General features: G+C 32.2%; 1 protein-coding gene across 2 annotated transcripts in view; it reads left to right on the plus strand.

Annotated features, from left to right (window-relative positions):
* Window positions 1–3,189: 3,189 nt before the first annotated feature.
* The window catches only part of LOC115887727 (hemicentin-1), a 691,696-nt gene continuing 675,760 nt past the window's right edge, over window positions 3,190–19,125 (plus strand). For both annotated transcript variants that reach the window (XM_030907200.1, XM_030907201.1), the window contains exon 1: window positions 3,190–3,313. The gene's annotated coding sequence lies outside the window, so the exon portion shown is untranslated. The remainder of the gene's footprint in view (window positions 3,314–19,125) is intronic.

Below are 19,125 nucleotides of genomic sequence, written 5' to 3' on the forward strand. Positions count from 1 at the left end.
TCCATGGGTATATTGATAAATAAGTTCTAAATTACAAGAAAATGCATTTTCTACGGAAACTTAAAGAGATAGGTAAAAAATGGTATAATATAATTTGATAGACAATTAAATTGTGCATCTGATTCTCGTAAAATATACAGGCTGTTCCATTTAAATTAAACAAGTTATTGCCGTTTGAAGCTAATAATTATTTAAAATAAATTTTTAGACACTCTGTATAAGGTAGTATTATTTTTATTATTGCAACACAATAACTGATCAGTAAATAAACTTCAGTTAATATTTAGTATTAAAAACTTTGATACCCTTGGAGAAATGAAGCCTTAAAATTTTTACTGCAATTTCACAAAATTGAAAATATTTCAAAAACGGTAAGGTTTAAGTATAATAAACCTTAATCAAATTTACCTTTATTTTAATCGTAGAAACTAAAAATGTAATAATATACTTGGTGTTCCATTTAAAAAAGTACAACTTTGATATTTTTTACTTATTTGGGACACTCTGTATCTTGTAAAATTATTTTTAAATTGTACCTCTAATAGTCCTTCATCGAACCCAAAACCTACAATTTGTAAAAATCTCATCGTTTAGCTACAATACTCCGTGTCGTATGTGGTGAACAACCCTGTATACAACTTACAATTGATGATTAAATGTTTGAATTAAAGGACATAAATATTATTTAAGAAAGGGGATTTTCATAAATCTAAGATTTGTCACCATTAATGGGACACCGGGCACAGAGTAGATTTTAATAACGCAAAAATTATAATGAAAGAAGCGATAGCCTCTAAAAGAAAAATAAAAGAGGGTTTTTTTAAGACAATCTAATAAAAATAAATGTATTGCTCATGCATCTGTATAGGTTAGTAATGTATGGCAATGACTTCTTTGATTTTAAAGAACATAACATAAATAAGCATAACAAAAGTAAAAATAAAAACAAATTAAAAAATAGTCATACAGAAAGTTGAAGATTTTCGGTTTTACCTTATTAAGTAATTGTTATCAGGTAGTAATTGTTATCAGGTAGTAATTGTCATGCTGGAAGTACACACTCGCCGAGGGGACCCGAGGCACCACAAAAAATGCGAGGTCCAGCGAGGCGCCCGGAGACATTGCGCAAAAACACACCAATAAAATATTGCACTACATATTCTGAAGAATAATTTTGTAAAAATAAAAACAATCAGGCGCTCAACGAGATAAATTTAATAACACTTTTGGGATAATTTCGGCAAAAATTTTTCTTAAATCCTATTTAAAACCGATCTGAAAGTCGAGAAAATATAAAAAAACAGTGAAATCCACAAAATCAAATTGCATATTATTAGTTTCAAACAGAAAAAGATAATTCCGCCTCTGATTATTTTTGCTTTTTTGGTATTTTATAGAAGCATAATCATCTACGCTTTGTTTTTTGATCCTTGGCTGTTACGTCACAGATTATCATTCTCTTGTTTGTGTTTGTCATGAAAAAAATGATGAAAACTAATATAACGTCGAAAATGATGACGTAACTGCCAAGGATCGAAACAAACTGTATTTTCGACTTTATGTTGCCGAGGTGAGGTGTATTAAATTTAAAAAATAACATAATGCTGCATAAAAAGGTAAAATATTTGCTATTTTACATTATAAAAAATAAATCTTTATTTTTAACTGAGGATAAAAGAGATTAATCAATAATTTTGTAATTAGAGTAATAATTCTTATGTTAATGATGACAAAAAAGCGAAAACAGTGTTTAGAAAGTATGTATCATAATATCTTTCATGTACATTATAATTTTCTTTGTTTAAAAGACGCAATAACGACATGTTTTTTGCTACTGTCTCAAAATGGATTCGTTTTGTTTAATCGCTTCTCTATTATTAAATCAACGTAGATACTTATAGAAACTAATGAATGTTTATATTAAGTTGGCAGTCATATATTTGAATTTGAAGACTTTCCATCAAACTGAATGAAAACCTCGTGCATAGATTTTAATAGACGTGTTTTTCTTTCTTAAACGACCCGGAAAGTGACCATTAAAGAATCTTTTTTTTCTACAGTTCTCTTAACAGATTTTTCGGTACTTTGGCTAAAATCGTTTATCCACTGTATTAATTATATATTTATATTTTAATAATTTAAATACCGAAAATAGGTCAACTCAAAGGCAGTTGAGAAGACGAACTAAGGAATGCCGAGATCTCCCGAGAGCACCGTGTATATTTTCGCGGGACCTCCTACTTAACGCTTTTGCTATAGAGAAACATAGCATCTATTGTGTCTCTCTTTTATTTAGTTTCTCTGTGGCTCTCGTCTCCTTTGACTCGTGCTTGAGACCGCCTCTAGACCGAGCGCTCCCAAGACGAGGCGAGAGGCACCAAAGCAAGACGAGAGCCCCAAGTACACACTCGCCTTGTCTCGCCTCGGGTCCCCTCGACGAGCTTGTACTTGGTACAAAACGTTCAGAGTGTGAGGCGAGAGGGCCCGAGAACAGGCGAGAGCCCCAAGTACACACTCGCCTCGTCTCGGCCTCGGGTCGCCTCGGCGAGTGTGTACTTGCACCATTAATTTTCACAGAACATCAACGGTTTTTATAGACGTATCCGTTTGGAAAAAACTAAAGTGTTCTCAAATACTCGCATTTAAATATTTAATATAGGTTTTTTTGTTCTTTGTGCTTTTTTTCTGCTTCCGACGACGACGACGGGAAGAGATATAAGGTCTGTTCCCGGAAGAATCCCTGACTAGTAAGCACGTTTCTCATTGGTTAAAATGCGTCGAAACCTGATTGTTAGTCAGGTTTCTACGCATTTCAACCAATAAGAAACGCGTTGACTAGTCAGGGATTCTTCTGGGAACAGACCTATAGTTACCTAAACGTTAAGCATTTTTGTCCGTTAGGTAAATTTGGATTAACGCAGCAGCGTTAACAATAATTATTTTATTTTGTAGATTTTCTTAAACTGGCGAAATACCCATATGACTTTTTTGAAGATTTGAAATCATATTTTAACCTTGTATTAAAATACTTAAGATCCCTATAGAATTGTGAAAAATATGCATAAAGGAATCTATAAATTATGCATAATCGTACATATTCAAAGAAATTATTTGCCTTTGTAGCTTTCGTCGGACTTCGAAATTTAATACTTGACTAAAACAGTATTTCCTTATTGGCTTTGCAGGAATTCTTGCCGTTCAGCGATTCGAACAGCAGCCCTCCTACACAGAAGTCAATCCTGGTCAGGACGCCCTACTAGTATGCAAAGTATTTAATAAAAGGGGCTCGTGCTCGTGGCAAAAGGACAACAAGGTAAGTCAAGGCTACCCACTTTGAGTATTATATGATAAATTAAATAAAAATGCTTTTCTTACACGATATAAGAATGGGGATATCTAAACTATAGGGATATCTAAACTAGAAGAGCATATTTTGTATTTTATTTGTAAGGGTGAGTCTTATATAAGTTAAATACTCTAGGGGTAATATATTTCGATCCCAGAAACACGGTTATGAGGTTTTTTTCGCTAAAATAATATTTGAAAATTTGGAATTTTCTAATTTTTTTTAGTTTTTATAGTTAAAAAACATAATTTCTTGACAGTATGATAACATAGGTAGTAGATTAAATTTATGAGAAAGAAAACCGAGAAAAAATCTAGTGGCTTTCCAAATTTAAGGAAAAATTTTTTTTGGGAATTTTCAAAGTAAAATAACTTGGTTATCTTGGACTTAGGCTGTATTTCGTTGCAAAACCAGGCGAACCAGACTGGTAAACTACGGTAAAGAGCGGTTCCTGAAAAAACATCGGTTTGATACGGTACGGTTTGGTAAAATACTGGAAACGTCAAATGTTGACGTTTTCTAAATTTCAATACCTCTATTATAATAGAGATAAATTTTATAAAATTTATCTTTTATGCATTTTTAATGTACCTATTCTCTGCTTTTACGTTTGCTTCTTCTTTTCAATGAAGTTTAATATTGAAAAGTACTTTATTAATAAACTGTTAAACCCGTTAGACAGCTCAAGTAAAGATAAGGATAGGAAAACAATATAACATACGAACATCTTTCAAAACACAAAATACACTTAGATCCATTTTATCACATACTAAACCAATCAATACAGAACAACAAACAAAAAATGTAATACACCAAATACCCTGTGAATGCGATAAATTTTACATTGGTGAAACATCTAGACCCTTAAATGTTAGAATTAAAGAACATAAAGGTTATTTAAGAAAGGGAGATTTTCACAAATCTAAGATTTGTCAGTATTCTTGGGACACAGGGCACAGAATAAATTTTAATAACGCCAAAATTATAATGAAAGAAACGATAGCCTCTAAAAGAAAAATAAAAGAGGCTTTTTTAATTCAATCTAATAAAAATAAATGTATTGCTCATGCATCTGTAGATGTTAGTAATGTATGGCAATCGCTGCTTTAATTTTAAAGAACAATAGATACAACAAGATAAATAAACATAACATACGTAAAATTTAAAAATAATCATACAGAAAGTTAGGGGCTTTTTGGTTTTACCTTATTAAGTAATTGTTATCAGGTAGTAATTGTTAATTTTGAAGTTTAAATATTAAGTAAAAAATGTCATTTTAACAAAACGTCAACGGTTTCTTGTAGACGTATCTGTTTTAAAAAAGTGAAGTGTTCTCGAATAGTTGAATTTAAATATTTTAAATAGTTTTTTATTTCTTAATTCTTTGTATTTTTTTGCTTCCGACGACGGAAAGTATACTTTCCGAAACGTTAAGCATATATACTTAACGTTAAAAAATATTTTTTGCTTTGTTAGGCAAATTTGTATTACCGTAAACATAACTTCTGACAAGCAGCGTCCGTTTAGGTTTAACGCAGAAATGTTTACAAAAAATAATTATTTTATTTTGTAGATTTTCTTGCAGTGCAGTGGCGAAACACCCATACAGTATTTTTTTGGAAAAACAAATCTAATCAATATTTTTTATATTTTTACAGCTTACAAAATATTCATGATTACTTATTGTCTTGTTTTTCATGTTCTCTTTAAATGTTCCTGACTTTAAGAAACAATGGCTGCATGATAAGTTTAAATGGTCCTAAAAAGTAATTCTATTTAGTTAATAAAATTTATTTACCTTTACTGCCTACCTCCATTGCTTTGGGATGTAAATACAAAATATTATTACAAATTTTAGAAACTAAATAATAATTTCACTAGAACTTCCAATATTTGCTTGATTTCTGTCACATAAATGACATTGATTGACAAACAAAACCAGAAAAACCAGCCTTCTCTCGCTGGTTAATTTGGTGACAGTTACAATCGAATTTTTCAGGAACCGTGTTCCGTAATAAGAAAACTTTCAGGAAACCGATAGAAACGGAACATAAAACCATAACCAAGGTAAGCACCGGAATACACCCTTATTTGAAAAACGGTAAAGGGAAAATATGTTTCTTTTATTGAGATCTACCAGCCCTGAAAATATTTGCATTTATTTAAGACTTACCCTGTATATTAAAGAGTAATAAGTAAAAGAAGAGATAATACGTTTAGTATACAAAATACAGTGCCTCACTGGGAACTGCTTTGATCTATATTACCTAACCAGCTTAGTCGGGTTGTAAGGTAATTAAAAATAATGTAAGGTAATTAAAAATCGGCGTTAGCGATAGCTATGAAATGAAGATCGCTGTCATTTTATATGTAAATTTAGCGAACTAGACGCCGTTTCTTTCTTCGATCATACGGTATATCCCATATTTATATTATTCTGAGGAAAGATATAACGGCAAACGCCAATAAACCTCCTCAGAAAATGTTGCATTATCCAGAACCATGTTAGCTATGTGCAATTAGTGTAACTAGCAATTTATACTGGGGTGGGCCCAAGGGGGGGCCTGGGGTTGAGCCCAGGGGGGGCCTAGGGCTTTTGTTTTTTTAATAAAAAATAATTTTAAAAAACACATTTTTTTAATAATATTTTACATGAATTATCAATAAATTTCAGAGACTTGGTTATCAAACCGTGTTGCCGTAGATTACTTAACTACCTACAAATTTTCTAAAAAATAAAAATTAATACATTTTTTGAACACAATAAAATAATATTAACTAAACAAAAAACGTAATTTTTACTATATCACAAGCAAATAAAAATTAATACCTAGCCAAGAGTCATAATTCGGGATTTCTCTGGGGGGCCCAGCAGTACATGGGGGGGCGGCACCCCCGTGCCCCCCTCTAATTACGCCAATGGGCTATGTCGATTGCCAACCTTCGTGAGGAGAAGACGACTTAAGGAGAAGAAGAAGAATCGTCATAAATAAGATGATAGATGTAAATAATTGAAATTAGGATTAAGTAGATTTTTGAAGTGAAACGCAAAGGGAGTTAAAATTCACGGTCGTGATACACGAGCTAGCGAGACGAAAAATGGTAAGATCGCGCAACAAAAAACAATCGATTTAAAGCTAAGAAAATCATTATAATAAACTTGTACCTATGTACCAATATCTTCTGATGGTGTGCTAGAAATTTTTTAATAAAAATTACTGTAAACCACTATAAATATTGAACAAAACATGTAAACAAAATCAGACTACAAGAATTATTGGCTGGTCTTAACATGTCTTCTTTTAAACTTAAAGAGGCTTTAACATTCTTTGGCATTTGCATAAAAGTGTGTATTTTGGGTGATATTCCACAAAACTTGCAGGCTATTGAGGAAAGAGAAAATGTACAGATTACAGAAATAAACTAAAAATAATATTTATATTAAAACGGCATTATTAGTATATGTCACTTCTTCAAACATGTCCTTGAAATCCTTCAATTAAATAGCTGTTAGTAAGACGTTTCACTTTAAATATGCGCACATAGTGCACACACATTTTTTTTTTGTTAAAGTCGTGCAAACAATTTTTTTTAATGTAAAATTTTTGAATACCACATATGTATTTGTAATAGATACCAACTATTAATAAAATACTGGAATACTAGTTCTTCAATAATATATGATATCGCAAAAATAAAAAAAAAATACTTTTTAGAGCGTTTTTTTTAATATGATCTTGAGGGCTAATGGCCCCCCCCCTTAATGGAAATCTCAAACCATTCTAACCAGCCACCGGTTGCTAGCAAAGGAAAAGCTTTTAATAAAACCAAATGACTGGCACACCAAAACGCATTAGCGTAACGTAAATGAAAAATAATTATCTTTATTCTTAAACAGCTTTTAACGCTAGTTTGGTTTATTCAAATTAATTATATAAAAAACTCATTTACCTCTTTTTACTTATTACCTCTACTTGTTTATGCTACCTGATTTACCCCACTTTATTTTGTTTTAATAAAATTACATAATTTTTTTCTTTATAACAGTATTTCAATTTAAAATTGAACAATTTTCCGTATAAAGGTGCGTCCAGACCTGACGAGACGAACGCGAGACATTCCAAATTTGCAAATTTTATTTAATATAATAATAGCTTCATTTATATAATATTTAATGAACAGTGCTTTCAATAAAATTAATAAAATGAAAAATATACTAAATAAAATAAATGTACAGATTTCTTTCGAAAACCGACAACTATGAAACTATGGACCCTTTCCGGACAAAAACGGTACATTGTGAGACAGGAAATTGTAGAGAGAAACAAGCCCTATAACATAGGATACAACATTTTCATGAACAATGCTTTCCATAAAATCAATAAAAGGAAAAATATATACGAAATAAAATAAATATATATATAGCCTTTAACGCCTTGGGAGTAGCAAGGTTCAGCTTGCCATGCTAGAGCCGTTCGGTATACAAGGCAAATATAAATATATGCAAATTTTATTTAAAATTAAATTTAAATCTAATTCTTTAAATGGTACACCATATGTATTATTATTTTTTCCGATAGAATTTACAAATTTTGCGTCACTGATAAATTTTACCGTACCGAAATATAAGATTTCTTTAAACAAATTGAATTATTACAAAATCTATTAATTTTAGATATATAATATCATATGCAAAAAAGTTACTGAATTGTACGTAGAATCTAATAATAAAATAAAAAATAGGGTATTACACAACCTTGTATACTCTGCAGTAATTTTAAAATGTGCTTCTTAACCTTCCCTATAACTTTTCTATTTAACATTTTGTTCCCTTGTTGGCTTACTTTCACTATGATCCAACACGCTTGTCGCGCTGGCAGGCTTGACTTAAAAAATGGATAGAAGATGTCTCGTTTTTATTCTCGCTCTCGACTCGTAAGGTCTGGACGCAATTTGACACAAAATTATAACCTATAATTTGACAAGAATTTGAACTCCCAAAAGTCTTAAGTCGAGTTTATACGCATCGGCGTCCGTTTGTCGTTCTTCGTTCCGTCAAACCATTTATATTGAAGTATGATCTGTCATTGTTGAAATAAACCAATAAAACTGGTTAAAAACATCAAGAGACGACGCCATGGCGGATTTATATACCGTGCTGTCAACTGTTACTTTTGGGTCGGCATTTACATGTGTGGAAGTAAATCGCATAGGGATCTTATTAAGTCGGAGTGAGAGAAATGCGACCATCCGACGCGACGTGCGACTGTGTGCTGTTGCCTTTCCCTATCAAGTAAAATAAAATCACGATCGCAAACCGCTTATTTTTAAAAGACTTTCTTTTCAAGAAATAACTAGATAAAATCATTAGACATGTTTCTGAGCATCTGAAATGGAATTATAAGGATATCGTTAGAGTGTCATTTTTTTTATAACGAGAAAACGTCAGTAATCGCGATAATTTAAAAACTTAACTTTTTAACACATAATAGGCCATAACTCAAGAACCCCTTTAGATATTGAAACTTTTTTTTATTTTCAAGATCGGATATTTTACAATATGTTTACATAAGTAAAAATCGATAAGGTTGTTTTTTCTATTTAAAAATTGTAAACAATCCATCCATTTACTTTTAGAGCATAGCAATTTTCAGCAATTGTGTAGTTTTTTTATTGATAAAGATTTTCACATACTGTCTACAAAGAAAATACAGCAGAAATATTAACAAAGTTCTTGAAAAAACTGCGATCTATTATTTCTAATAGATTTCGAGATATCGATTTTTGAATTCAGAGTTCTAATAGCGCGATCACTACCGAACACCCACTCAATTCCACTTATTTTTACCAAAAATGCAAGTGTTTCTAGCTTGCACTTAAAAAAATTCAAGCTATTAGGAAAATTACAACGACTCGTTAATAAATAAACAAATTAAGTATCACGAGACGTAATTAAATCGTGAAGCTGAACGCATGACGTACACCTTTCCTTAGAACTTTAAGTACTGACAGAGGTATTGATTGGGTCGACCGGTCAAGGGCGACAAATCTGCTATATCCCTTTCCACGTCTCTTAGCGATGTGCACAGTTTCTCGGTTTATTTCATACGTTTGGCAAGGTGTTTACTGTCCTCTCTTTGTTCAGTACATTATAAACGCATTATACTCTTCTTACATACGGAAATCTCGACCCGAAATCAAGACTAACCTTTACCAGCCTTTAGTATAAACCCATTCATAGTTAACTTAAAAAATTCACAGTCCTTTACAAAGATGCAACCGGGGGGGCATTGAAAATGATGAATAAAAACGTAAAAATATGATTAGTGTTAATATGAGTGTATTACATACATATGTTTAAATAACGAACTTAACAAAAAACAACAGATTTAAAGATTCACTGGAAAAGTAGTAGTGTTAAAATTTATAAATTATTTTAATAATTATGCGATCGCACCTATCCGTAAAACAAGCAAGCAAAAAAACCTCGAAAAAAACAAAATAACATACAAAACATCAGGTTAACATGATGACAGATCATGATCAATGACAGATAAAGAATTCTTACGGAAAGTTACACTTTACGATATAATTTTTTAACTGTTAAAGGCAAACCCCATTTAAACACAAAACTGTTTAATACCTACTACTGTATCTAAAAGACTTTTTTTAAATTACTAAATTCTTAGCCACGCTTCTGTTTTTCTTGGCTGTTGTGCGTCACGTCACAGATTAACAGGCCCACGTTTGCACCACAAGGCGATGCTGCAGACCATTAGGTAGACCGGTCGTAGACATTTATGTTATACAACTTGTTGTCAATCTAGACAAATATTATCAAAAACTTTTTTTCTTTTAAAATGTGTTCAGATATGAGTTTCTTAGTTTTTAACTAATATAGTGGCGAATTACAAAAATTCCTTTTCAATGAAAATTAATGAGTTAAATAAAATAATTTAATAAACTAGTAGCTTTTTCTCGCGACTACGTTCGCGTTACACCTCGAATCGTTCATGCATTGATTTAAATGATTTTTTACTTCTTTATAGAGAGCTAGTAAGCATATAGATGTTTTTTATCTTTCATCTTTTTTTTATTAAGAGCACCGATACTCTCTTTATAGGTTATTTTTAATTCTTTGAAGGATAATTGAGGAAGATATATATTTCGTTATGATGTCACTAAATAAACCCTTGTATAAAATTTTATACTGTCTGGTTTATAATGTTATAGTATTGCATTTTCATACAGCAAACTTTCATTCCCTATTCTACTCCCTAAGGGTATAAATTTCATAAATTCGCTTTACCTTTGTGCCAATTCTTATGTGTATAATCCAGAGGTCACCAAGTTTTATATAAATTTTTACTAACTTTACCCATTTAGTTGATGAATTTCAAAAATTTCTTCTAATTCTTTTTGTAGGATTTCATTCTTCTAGACCAAATAGTAAGGAATTTTCATACAACAAACTGTTCCGAGATAATTTTACTCTCTAAGAGGATGAATTTCCTAAAATCGCTTTGTGTAGCTAATTCACTAATGTCGTTTAAAGGAACTTTTGTGCTAATATTTATGTACCTGAAGCTGGCGGCATGAACTCACTCTAAAATATCTAAAAACGTAATATATAATCTAACTGACACACCACTGACAATGACAAATAATTTCTTTCTGGAGGTATTGTGTGTATGTGTTTTTCAGGTATGTTTTAGTATTTAGTCGTTTTACACAAAGAAATAGCCATTAAGCACTATAAAAATACTTCATAACAAATCTACACATATATACCTTTCATTTAAAAAAAAAAGGATCATCAAGATTGGTAAAGCGGTTTCGGCGGGATGGATGCAACAAAAAAACCCTTTGAGCTTTTATATATGTATGGATTAATTATTTTTCCAACATATTTTACTTTGCAAATTTTTATAAATATTCAGACTCGCCAATATCGTACTCCACCGTGTCCAGCCTGTTTAGCCAAACGTAGGCCGATTCCTCTTCGGCGGCGTCGTGACCCTGGCCGAAGGAAGAGTCTTGAAGACGCTCATCCGCGCATAGGAATAAGTTGACTGCGTAGCGTATTGCGTATTAATCGATTCTGAAACTTTCTATCTCGTGTATAACATGTTACGCAAGTTTATTATTTTAATCTCGATTTTAATAGATAAATGTGTGAAATGCCACCTGAATATCTTCCGCCATGACATGTTTTTACTTTTTTGTTATGGTAAAGTGATTTGTATAAACTTTATTCAATAACGTATATTTTCCTCCATTTGTGATTTTTTAATTTTAAGCGAAAATTAAGTATAACATTTTAGGAAAAAGAAACACTGTAATATTTAAAAGAATAAGAAGAAATTAGTCTTATTTTGAAAGGAAAATATAGAAAAAACTCTTTCTATAGAAAAAGTCTTTATACTAACCAGAATCCGGTGACATATACGCGGTCTCACCGGAAACATTACTTATTACTTCGCATAACTTGAAGAATATCTACTTTTAATAATGAACACTTCAGAAATACACCAGTAAAAACATTTATTATTTGAGATTAAAACTCGAATTAAATTATAAATATTAGTTACCTATGTTGTTATAGCTTTTATAGGCCTGTTTAACGACTTAATAAGTTACCTAGCGAAAAAATCTGTGCGCGTACCTACCACTATTGTTACAGGTTAATTCGTTAAAGAAATATGTTACACAAGTTAAAAACGCTAAAATTTTAATGGTATTACTTGTGCATTATTGGCCTTATAATGTAATTTGTTGGAATTATATCTTCTTTAAATATAATTAGACTTTTTAACGACTTTTAAGTTACCTAGGAAAAAATCTGTGCACGTACCTACCAGTATTGTTACAGGTTAATTCGTGAAACAAATGTGTTACATATTATTCGTGGTATTAGTGGTATTATATTGGAATCAGCTTGGCATTAGTGGGGCATTATATGAGAAATTTTGGTATTTAATTTGTATTTTTGGCATTACTTTGGCATTAGTATACAGACATTTGTCAGCGGTTTACTCCTTGTAGATAATCAAAAAGTTTTTTGATAAAATTTGCTTTTTATGTCAGATCATTTCTATGAAAAATTACATTAGATTTTTATTAAAGACGCTGGGTAATTAAAACATTGACTAATAAAGCTTGTCCACTTTAAATAAGGGGTCACGAAATATCCTCCTTGGAGTGTTTGGGTTAAGGGGTGTATAATAAATTAATCGTTGTTTTATAATAAAAACCATAAAACATTTATTTGTGAGTAAAATAATGCAATGGTTGGATATCTCTCCTTTATAATTAGGTGACTAAAAATACACTAAAATAATTAGAAAAAAAATCTTGTACTTATTTAGTAATTACGTCAATATTAATTAATTGACTTTCTAGTCTATTTTATTTTATGTACAAATATATTATTAAATTTTAAGCATTAAGTAATAAAACACTTTGTGCCCTCTTATATCGTAAGAGGTTACGAAATATACTCCTGGTTACACCCCTTACAGAAAACAGTGTAAGGGGTGTAAATAAATTGTATAATCACTGTTTTTTATAATAAAAACTATAAAACATTTCTTATTTGTGAGATTAAAAAAACAAAACAATGCATTGGTTAAAATAAGTACATTCAATACATATGTATGTGTTATAACATAATATAGCCATTACTATTATACTATTATTATTAAAATAATATGTGTGTAACATATTTCTTTAACGAATTAACCTGTAACAGACATTTATATGCCCAGTATATTTTTGTTTAACAAACCAATCAGGAAAAATCCAAAACCTACCGTTATAGGAGGTATAAGATGATTAAACTTATATAATGACAACTACTTATCGGATAACAAATTAATTACTACTGTCAGCTGTTCAGCTACTGTCTAGGTAAAATATACCTAGAGTACCTACACCTACCTATGATGTAGGTAAATTAAAGCTTATTTTGACGTTACCTCTCACTTCGGTGTCACAAGCTGAATTTTTCAGGGATGGAAGTACAGTACATGATATGGGGACCCTTATTCCGAAAGTAGTACAAAATTAGACCGGGTAGAAGGGCACTATCATCAAAAATCGATATATTAATACCACCGTATAGAGAAAACAAATACTTATTTTTTGATCCAGTACACAATAAAGTCTTCGTAGGGAGTAATTTTTATAATTATTTACAAAAAAACATTTCCATTAGCGCTTATGACCAAAAAAACTTTAAACATGAATAATCATTTCAATCGTGCGAAAATTTGGTTTAAAAATAGATTTTTTTTAATATAACTTTCATTTAACGAAAAACGAAGGCCTAAATGAAAAAAAGAAACAATTTAAAAGTTTCGCTTATGTCTTGACAAGGTATCAAAGCAAACCCCATATTTTTTGCTTTTAAACTAATAAAGATATATCAATAAACAATTAGCGATGTAACGGTTTTTGCTCGCGCTGGCCGACTGCCGCCGTAGCGCCGAGATTTCCTATACCCTGATATATATGACGTCATGGTGTGGCAAATGTAGCATTTTAATTCGATTTGGGCTCCCTTATATAGGATAACAGAAACATTTTCAATGTTAAAATATTAGAACATTTTTTTAGTGTAATAAATGAATTGGTATGGACGTCATCTGCTTTTTTCTGTTATCGTCTGTCGAAATAAAACTCATCGTTCCAGTAAAACCTGGAAAAAAAAATCAGTCCACATTTTTACAACACTCTAGAATAACACGTTCGTGCGCTAATGCCCACCTTAATGCAACCTCAATTACCTTAAAACCGTCGGTGCGGGCCACCGGTTGCGGCAACAACAACGGCGAAGAAATAACATTTAATAAAAACTAACGAGTGGCATGGCGAGCGCAGCGAAAGCCATTAGCGGTATGCAAATGAAAAATAATTATGCTTATTTTTAAACCGCGATTAAAAGCTAGTTGCACCGCGATTAATGAATTATCCTTGAGCCCATTAACCTAGTCCGATTTGTTTCCTAAACGATTTGCTTTATTAGATCAGTAAGGTGGCTATTAGCTTTTTTTGAGGAGGAAGAAATCCTACAGAAGACGTAGAGTCATATTTCTACCATTGATTGATAGAATTGGGAAGATAAGCAACCTATTGCGCGAATTCGTGACAAGGCTGATTTGATTTCCCCTGACTTCCCCTTACGTCAGTTCTGTACGGTGGAGCCCCCACTCGTTCTGCGGTCAACGCATAAAACACTTATTTTATCTAATGCGGCCAGCAAAGGCATATCGAAAACAGTGTGGACTAAAAACGACAGTGTCGCTATATTAAAATATGTAAAATCTGTAATGCGTTTGACGAAAATATCTTTGAATGAAAAATCCGCGTTTATGTATTGAAAATTTATTCGTGTTAAACATAAGAATAAACAACAAAAATTAAAATTCTTTTTTAGATACAGAATATTTCGTATGATCAAAAAAAGGTCGTTTAGTTGATTTGTAAAATGACGAATTATTGTCATTTACCATAAAATTTTACATATGATATTACAGCGATCTTCATTTCCAAGCCAACTCTGATGCCAAGCCAACTCTGATTTAAATATTATATTTAATTTAACGTTTTTCAAACAGAGTCCATTATTAGGTATACCATTTAAAAAAAAATAAGAGTAAAACTAAACATTCCTAAAAATAGAAGTATTTACTGTTATAGATTCTCAGTAACAATAAAAAAGAGGAATTTATATTGTAAACATTGAAATAACTGGAAGCTAAACGTTCTATCTGCTTATATTTAGAGCCAGTGTCTGACGACCTTTTTTTATGATTGCCCTAATATGTTTACTTCTAAAGTCGATAGAATATCTCCATTTTTGTCGGTCGCGCGTACGCAATGCTTTTTGTTCGGCCTTTTTATTCTGCTTGTTCGGGCACGCTCGGTTCGTTCGGGCTAAAATGTTCATGTCTGGACGCACCTTTAGAAACAATACTGTTTTTGTCCTTTATTGATATAATGCTGAAAATCTGACGAGTTACATGTCTCGCTGTAATAATAATAATAGCTCCCGTATATAGCGTTTAACGCCTTGGGAGTAGCAAGGTACAGCTTGCTATACTAGAGCCGTTCGGTATACAAGGAAGGTAATATGGCTAACACTACACTTCAACCGCCTGTTATTACCTCAGGATTGTGAATCCCAAGTACTCATTTAAGGCTGAGTCGACCTAGGTACCCAAACTATTTCTATTTTAATAAAAATAGTCGGCTGATGAAATGCCGGGTGTGGGAATCGAACCCACACCTTGAGATTGGTAGATGAGAACCTGTACCTCTACGCCACCGGGCACCACATGTCTCGCTGTACACATACTAAATTACATAGACACAGGATGTAGAATATTCTGTTATGAAACGACTGATGGAATAGCAGGCATCGCGGATTTGAAAAACATGGAAATAACGACGTTATCGTGTAGTCGGGGTTGGAGATTTTACTTACTCCATACCACACCAGTTAAGTATTTATTAACGGAGAATCCAAGAATATTTTAAATGCATTATTTAATATTAGAACATTTAATAAGCTCATGAATAGCAACTTCGCTTTTTAGTTAACTCGGATATTTTAACATTTATGAAACTTAATTATTTCTGAAACAATATTTTCTAATTGGTAAAACGTAAAAAATCGTTAGATCTGACAACTCTGTTGAAACTGGTCGTTCATCTGGCCGCAGCTATAAAGGCAATGCATCCGGCCAGGTCGTTTCGAGCCCTAATCTCTTAAGTACTTTCCATCAGCACACAAATTTCGCAAATTATTGACAGCATGCAGCGCATTTTAGTTGACTATTCGTGTGACTGTTTTTTGAAAAATATATTACTTTTTGATGTCTGGTAAAATAAAATATTAAATAATGTCTATACAAGGTCTATACCTATGTGACGGTTTTATGTGAACAAAAAAGTTGGAGTATTTAACCATTGACAAAACGTCTATAGTATATAATATTTACTTTATTAATTAAAAATATACGAGTATGTTTAGTAGAAGTATTACTATTTTAAAATGTCTATAGTATGTAGTATATCTATAGTAAAATGTAGTATAGAATAAACATACATACATACAGCCGTTACTCGCTGACGAGTATTCGACACACATAAAGAAAATGGTCACGCAAAGCGTTTTCCTTCATGAGCTTTTCTGTGACTGAAAAGCCCGATACGTGATGTTATCTGCCTACCGCACTCCGGACATTCAAAAATCTCATTGCTTTGTTGCCTCTTTACTTTTTGGTTGTTGCTGTTAACTGAGTTCACAACTCTTCTCCATTGAGTTCTATTGTTAGCTGCTGTTTCCCACTCATTCTGCATGTTAATCCCCTTTAAGTTTTGTGGAAAATGTCCTTGTACCTTTTCAGTTGTCCACCCGGCATCCTCTTACCGTCTACAAGCTCACTGTAAAGCAGAGATTTTGTTATGCGGTTTTCTTGCATTCTGCATACGTGACCAGCCCATCTTAAGCGGGATTTTGTAACCATGACTCCAATACTCTCGCAGTTAGCTTTTTCACGGACCGATACGTTTGAGACATGATGGAACCACCGGATTCTTAAGGGTTGTCTAAGGTGCCTGTGTTGCAACTTGTTTAATGCGTTCATGTGTTGGCGGAACGGCACCCAGGTTTCACTCCCATATAAAATGGTGGGGATTATAATTGCTTGGTACACTGTCAGTTTTGTTTTTGTACTCAAGTCATGATTGTAGAAAACCCTTCTTTTAATTTACAGAATGCTCTTGAGGCGCTACTAACACTGTGCTGAATTTCAGAATCAATGTTGGCCTTTTCCGAAATCAAACTGCCAAGGTAATTGAATTCCGCCACATATTCCAACAGTTCTTCTCCAATTTTTATAGCATTGTTGTGATCTTCCGGGGGAGTGCACATGATTTTAGTTTTGTCGATGTTTAGCTTAAGGCCCAGTATGCCCTCGTATGCCCAGGTATATGTATTTTTGCCCTGAGTCTTTTTATGTTGAACAGACCGCCATCGTATCTGTATCTAATGCCCAATCCTCTCTCCTGCAGTTTGCTGTCCACTATAATGGAGAGCGCTGCCATGAATATGTTGAATAGGAGAGGCGCTAAGACACGTCCCTGCCTAACTCCTGTATTTGTTAGGAATGGATCGCTCAATGATCCATGATGTGACACTCTTGACTTGTTGTTGTTATGGAGGCTTTTACACACTGTAAGAAATTTGTTAAGTACTCCGAACTTTTTCATAATTGCCCAAAGCGCATCTCTGTTCACAGAGTCGAAGGCTTTTGTTAGATCGATGAATGCAATATAAAGTTTAGACTGCTGCTCTTTCCTGTAGTTGACGGATGGAAAATATGGAATCGACGGTGCCGCGGTGGGTACGAAAACCAGTTTGCGATTCTGGAAGGATTTTTTCTTTATATGGGTGCAGGCGGTTTGACATAATTTTTGCAAGAATTTTTCCGCCGATAGCGAATAGTGAAATTTCCCGGTAATTTCCGGAGTCTGATGCACTTCCTTTGTTCTTAAATATATTCACTATATTCGCGTTGCGAAAGTCCTGAGATTCTCCGCTTTCCCATATGACATCGAAGAGAGCCTTAAGATGACCTATAAGTTCTTTACTTGCACACTTATAGATTTCCGTCGGAATCGCGTCACAGCCAGCTGATTTGTTGTTTTTAAGCTGTTTTATAGAATAAACAAGCACAACTTTGCCGCCAAAAAAATGCATAGTCATAAAAAAACCAGAATATTTTAGAAGATATACTATTTATCAACTATTAAAAAAAAAGTCTTTATCTAATAGTATACATAGATCTATTATGTAGATCTGACATAATTGTGGGATATGTTGAATTATGGTTTCTGTCATGTCATATCTAATTAACGTACACCAAATTAACAGCGATAATTTAAGCTGAGCGTTACGAATAGTTTTAGGGCAAATATTGCCAAATACCGTAATATTCTCGTTTTAATGAGATAGGCTTATTGTCAAAATGTCATAAAATGTAATTATTAATGTATTGTAGTAACATAATCAATCTATATTAAACAAAATTCAATAGAAATGACAATAGACAATATGTCTACATGTTTTTGAAATTAAACATTCAAAATAACAGATCACTTATTTTGACATATTAGAAACTTTGAAATTATTTAAAATAAACTTTTAGTCACTCTGAATAAGGTAGTATTATTTTTATTATTGCAGCACAAGAACTGATCAATAAATAAACTTCAATAAATATTTTTTGGTATTAAAAACTTTGATACCCTTGAAACAAAATATATTAGGTTATTGATTATTTGCTGTTAAAGATGAAACAAAATATATTAGGTTATTGATTATTTGCTGTTAAATTGCTGAATTACATGGGAAAATTTTAGTGTAAATGTATTAAACCTTATCAAGATTCAATGCGTTCAAACATACGTCTTGTGGATGTTACCGCTACCCATTTTATTAAATAAATCTGGTATGCGGATAAAAAATTTCTACGATTTAAGTAAATTTATTTCTACATTTATTCTTAACTTTTGCGAATGACGGCGGCAGCCTGTGGTTTAAAATTTCACCATACATCTTATTAGTTATTATATTTTGTATAAATTAACTTGGTGCTAGGTAAGATTTATCCATATATTTGTTAGCTCAGCAAATCATTTATATAATTTTCTAGCCATTATAGCAAAGAGTTACAAAATAGAGAGAGAGAAATACACGAGAAACTATCGCC

The sequence above is a fragment of the Sitophilus oryzae genome, unplaced genomic scaffold (genome assembly GCF_002938485.1).
Source record: "Sitophilus oryzae breed Bouriz unplaced genomic scaffold, Soryzae_2.0 scaffold_614_pilon_pilon, whole genome shotgun sequence".
NCBI classification, from domain to species: domain Eukaryota; kingdom Metazoa; phylum Arthropoda; class Insecta; order Coleoptera; family Curculionidae; genus Sitophilus; species Sitophilus oryzae.